Source organism: Fukomys damarensis, unplaced genomic scaffold, assembly GCF_012274545.1.
Source record: "Fukomys damarensis isolate Sample0158 unplaced genomic scaffold, DMR_v1.0_HiC HiC_scaffold_23, whole genome shotgun sequence".
NCBI lineage: Eukaryota > Metazoa > Chordata > Mammalia > Rodentia > Bathyergidae > Fukomys > Fukomys damarensis.
Window position 1 is genome coordinate 51,253,048 of NW_022900935.1, and position 6,100 is coordinate 51,259,147.

Here is a 6,100-nt window from a genome sequence, read left to right on the forward strand (position 1 = left end):
TCTGCTCTATTAGTGTAAGTGAATGCAACTTACCTTTAGTATGACATTCAGAAAAATACTTAACCTTAAGGTCCCCAATAATTTGGAGTACTGATCTAGACAACCACCCTAAGATGCTTCTTGACAGAATTAACATATTACTTAAAGAGACTTTCTGAAACCTGCTGTTAGAACCTGTGCCAACATGGGAAACACTGATAAACAGTCACTGTTCACACCGTTTAGTCTTCAGGCAGTCCTTTGCCGTCAGTCAGCTTTGACTAGGCCAGAGTCCAGCATTAAAGTGCATGGTGTTGGGCCGGGGATTTAGCTCAATGGTTCCACTGCCTGTCTTGCAAGCATGAGGACCTGAGTTCGATCCCCGGTACCAAGGGGGAAAAAAAAAGCAAATAAAATAAAGTGCACGGTGTACCAGATTCTTCATCTCATAAGTCGCTGCTGTTTTTTTCTTCTTTACTGAAAAGTTGTATTGAGCCAGGCTTTACCCACGACAGGTCAGCAACATGGACACTTTCATGGTGCGGTTCCTCAGGCTTTTTCTGTCAGCATCTTCTCTGGCTTCAGCACGTACAGAAGGATTCCGTGGAGAAAAGCTAATAGCATAAGGATCTTCTTTTTTTTTTTTCCAGCTTTAATTGAGTTTATTGGTACATTTTAGGGATACAGTACAGTTACATTCATTGTTGGGATCTTGTACCTCTACATGACAGGTCTTGATTCTCATTTTTCCCCTTACCTCTGCCCTCCCTTCACCCCCTCCTCCGCTCCCCATCTACAAACACTTTATTTTCATCCTCTCACATTTTTTTCTTTTCCCTTTTTTTTCTTCCCCTACGCATCACACCTTCCCTACACCTTTAGCTCCTTTCTTCCCATTTCTAAATGTCAGTAATCTTATTAGAATCTTATGCATTGTTGCAGATTATTCACACCAGGGAAACTATTTGGTATTTACACGTGTGACTTATTTATTTCACTTAGGAGTATATCTTCAATATGTATCCATTTTCCTATGAATGAATCTATTTTCTCATTCTTAATGGCTAATATTCCATTTTATAGAAAAACCACATCTTCTTTATCCAGTTTCCAACGGATGGGCAAATGGGCTGTCTCCAAAATTTAGCTGTTACAAACTGTGCCGCTATAAACATGGGTGCACATACTTCTCTGTGATATGATTCTTTTAGTTCTCTTGGAAAGATACCCAACAGAGGGATGGCTGGGTCAAATGGAACCTCCAGTCCAAGCTCTTTGAGGTATCTCCATATTGATTTCCATAGTGGTTGCACTAGTCTGCACTCCCACCAACAATGGAGGAGGGTTCCTTTCTCCCCACAACCCCGCCAACATTTGTTATTGTGTGATTTCTTGATAGCAGCCATTCTTTGTGGGGTGAGGTGGAATCTCAGTGTTGTTTTCATCTGCATCTCTCGAATGACCAGTGATGTGGAACATTTTTTCATATATTTTCTTGCTGCTTTCACTTCTTTGTATGAGAAATGTCTGTTCATTTCGGATGCCCATTTTTGGATCGGGTCTTTATATTTGGGGGGACTGATTGTTTTGAGTTCTTTATATATCCTTGATAATAGTCCTTTGTCTGAGGTACAGCTGGTAAAAATTTTTTCCCACATTGTAGATTGTCTCTTAGTTCTGCTGATGGTTTCTTTTGAAGTACAGAAGCTTTTTAGTAAGATGAGATCCCAGTTGTTGATTCTATCTGCTAGTTCCCGTGCTACTGAGGATTTGTTCATAAAGTCTTTTCCTATACCAATGTCTTCCAGAGTTCTGCCTAACTTACCTTCCAGCAAATTTAATGTTTCTGTTTTAATATTTAGATCTTTAATCCATTTGGATTTTAATTTAGTGCATGGCGAAAGATAAGGGTCTAATTTTAATCTGTGGCAGGTTGACATCCAGTTTTTCCAACACCATTTATTAAAGAGGCTATCTTTCCTCCACTGAGGATGGTCAGCTCCTTTGTCAAAGATGAGGTAGCTGAGTACATCTGCATTTGTTTTTGTGTCTTCCAGTCTGTTCCACTGATATAAGGATCTTCTATTTTAGGTTGTTCAAACAAATGAGAAGTGCACACCTTAACACTGTCAACAACTTTGCTTTTAAAAAGATGAACATCTTTTTCATACAGTACTGCAGCCTCTGGATTTAAGGGGCTTGCTGTGTCAATCTTGTAGAAAACTCTCTGTGCATACATTAATACTTGCCAAAGACGATCATGGTTCTGCCTCCATTTTGCAAATGCTCTCTTCACATCCAGTTCACCTGAGGCGGGGTCAACGAGCGGGTGAAAGACGGGAATATCAAACACCAAGCATGGACAGTCACCATCGGGATAGTTATCAGGATGGAAACTGTAAACTTGAGCACGCCATCTTGTTAAGACCCACGCCGTATGAATGTTACTCCAAACCACGTTAATGCAGAGCGATAAGGTGGCTGCACAGAGACTCCGGGTAACTCGCTTCACAACCGAGGTGAAATCTGTGAGCAGGGAATAGTCCAGGTAAAAGCGTCGGTAAGAAGCATGTGTGCCGTTTGTTGACTGGGCCTCTGGGGCGGGAGATGTAGGCTTAGTTATGGGTAAAGCATATTTGGGAATAGAAGGCAGCTGTTTTTTTTGTTTTGTTTTGTTTTTTTTTTTGAGCAATTCATTGAGGACTGGTTTTCACCTCCCCTGTTAATGTCTTGTCTTCACCATCAAAATGTTTGTGTATAGAACTTGTAGACATGCTCCAGAAAGGGATCATAACATGTACTCCAAACAAAGGAAATTCAGTGGCCTGTGTCATCTGATTCTTCTGTCCTCAGCATTCGCTTTGCAGTTCGTACAAGTTTGAGGCCATAATCATCTGGCTCCAAGGCTGGGGTGGCAAACAAGCATCAAAGAGGAGAAACAGCATGGTATCCACCCAGTAGTAAAGGCAACAAGAGCTCATAGCATTCTTAAACATTAATAATGAACTCCCTGAAAAAGAAAGTAGTAAAATAACACCATTCACAATAGCAAAAAAATTTAAATACTTAGAAATTAACCTAACCAAGGAAGTGAAAGATCTCTACAATGAAAACAACACCACTCAGAAACAGGATATTAGGAGAACATCAAAAAGTGGAAAGATATAACTCATTCCTCTTACAGGCAGAGCCAATATAATCAAAATGGCTAAATTTCCAAAACTGATATACAGATTTAATGCAATCCCAATCAGAATAACAATTGCGTTTCTCATAGATTTATAGAAAAGAATCCTACAAGTCATACAGAACCAGAGGATATCCAGAATAACAAAAGCAATCCTGGGTCACAAAATCAAAACAGGTGGCATAGCAATCCCAGACTTGAATTTAGACTACAAAGCTCTAGTGATTAAAACAGCATAGTATGGCACAAGAACAGATATGTAAATCAATGTTGCAGATTAGAGGATGCAGAAACAACACCAGGCATAAACAGCTATTTGATCTTTGACAAAGGGGCCAAGAATATGTACTGGAGGAAAGATGACCTCTTGAATAAATGGTGCTAGGAAAACTGGATATCCACATGGAAACATTGAATCTAGACCCACATATCTCACCATGTACTAAACTAAAATAAAAATGGATCAAGCCCTAAGGAAAAACAGGTACAGCTCTTGAAGATGTAGGTGTGGGCAAAGACTTTTTGAAGAGAACCCAAATGACACAAGAAATAATACTTAAAATCAACAAATGGGATCACATCTAACTAAAAAGCTTCTGCACAGCAAAGGATACAACCAGAAGAGTGAAGAGACGGCCTATAGAATGGGAAAATGTTCTTGTCAGCTATTTCTTGTGCAGAAGACTAACATCTAGACTATATAAAGAACTTAAAAAAAAATCAGAGTCCCCAAAATAAAAGAGACCCAATTAAGAAATGAGCAACTGGGGCTGGGGATTTAGCTCAGTGGTTCCACTGCCTGCCTTGCAAGCACAAGGACCTCAGTTCGACCCCGGTACCAAAAAAGAAAAAAAAAAGAAAAAAAGAAATGAGCAACTGAAATGAACAGACATTTCTCAAAATTACAAATGGGCAATAAATATATGAAAAAATGTTCAACATTGCTGGGTAGTAGGAAATGCAAATTAAAACTACACTGAGATACCATCTTACACTGAAAGAATGGCTATCATCAAAAACATCTAATAAACAAAAGCTGGTAAGGATATGGGGAAAAGGAAATCTTCTGTATGATTGGTGGGAGTGTGTACAACCAGTATGGAAATCAGTGTGGAGATTCTTCAAAAAACTAAAAATAGAAATTTCATTTGAACCAGCTGCTCCTCTTTTAGGCTTCTTCTCAAAAAGTTAAAAATCATCATATTACAGGGATACACTTATATCCATGTTTATAGCAGCACAATTTAAAATAGCTAGATCTTGGAAACAGCATACATGCCTATCAACAAATGAATGGATATGGAAAATGTATTTATACACAGGGGAGTACTAGTCTGCCCTAAAGAAAGATAAACTCGAGGTATTCATAGGTAAATGGATGCAACTTGAGAACATAATGTTAAGTGAAATAAGTCAAACAAACTTAAACATCATGTGGTTTCTCTTATGTGAGACATTATGTAAAGCAAAATAGAAGATGGATAACAGGAAGTAGGGAGAAGTTCAAATACGTCCCCAAATTACTTATCCCACTGTTTCAAAAACATTTTAATATGTAATTTAATCTGATTCATTTATACTACTAGTTTCTCTTAGTTCACTGAAAAGAAGGTTTTGTGCTGTTATCTTTTTCTTTGTAAGGGAGAGTCTTTTTTGTGTATGTCTTGTACTCTGCGTAATTACTTTTAAGATTATGATATATAGTGTATTACCTATTGTTACTCTCTTACATTTCATTATGGCATTTTGTTTTATTTTTTTCTTAAAATGAAATAAACACTGACAGGCGTGGTGGCACATGCCTGTAATCCCAGCACTCGTGAGGCTGAGGTACGAGGATCGCTGTGAGTTCGAGACCAGCCTGGGCTACATAGTGAGTTCCAGGTCAGTCTCAACTACATAGTGAGACCCTGCCTCAAGAAAAAAAAAAAAAAAAGGAATAAACATACCACAGCAACATTTACTCCTCACCCAGACCTCCTACATCCTTCTGGAGGTGATCAGAATCCTCGATTGCATGGCAATCATCTCCTTGCTTTGCACGCACCTGTCAAGGCTGTGGTTTAGTTTTCCTTGCTTTTTTGAGCTTTACCTGAATGGACTCACATTGTACGGACTCTGGTGCAACTGTGTGTTGGCTCAGAATAGCTTGTGAGATTCATTCATGCTGCTGAGCAACACAGTTGTTTGTTCTTATTGCGGCGTGGCATTCTATTGAATGCATAATGAAGTTGACTTAATCTACTGCTGATGCATGTCTGAGTCTTCTCCAACTTTTGTCTATAATGGAGGCTGCTGCTAGAACATTCTTGTACATGTTTTTTTTTTCATGGGGCGGGGGGTGGAATCCAGAGCCTCATGCATGCCAGACAAGCAATCTATCACTGAGCTATACCCGTAGCCCTTGTATGTGTCTTGGGATGCACAGCTTCCTGTATTTCTTTCTGTTGGGCACATTTCTAGGGTGCAATTGCCGAGTTACAGAGCAGGTTCGGTCTTGGTAGACAGTGTCAGTTTTCCGAAGTGGTACTCCATCTACCACCCAGCTACACTGGAGAGATTTCCTGGCTCCATATCCTCAATGCTACTCTCAGAATCAACCTCGAAAATGTTTGCCTTCCTGGGCATGTGGTCATAGTGCTATCTCATTCTGATTTTGATTTGTGTTTCTCTGATTGCTAGGAAGGTTGAATGCTATTGATCATTTGGATATCCTTTCTGGTGAAGTGCCTGTTGAAGTCTTTCCTTTGGGTGGTTTTCCTTATTGATCTGTGTAGTTCTTTATAAATTCTAGATATGGCTTCTTTGCTTGTTACATGTATTGAATATCTCTTCCCATGTGACTTGTATCCTTTCAGTGATATCTTTTGAAACAGAAATTCTTCTTTTTTCCTTTCTTTCTCTCTCTCTCTCTTTTTTTTTTTTTTTTTTGTT

General features: G+C 39.1%; 1 pseudogene; it reads right to left on the bottom strand.

The window, feature by feature from the left end:
- Positions 1-425: 425 nt before the first annotated feature.
- LOC104857121 lies at positions 426-2,771 on the bottom strand (annotated as a pseudogene).
- Positions 2,772-6,100: the final 3,329 nt, after the last annotated feature.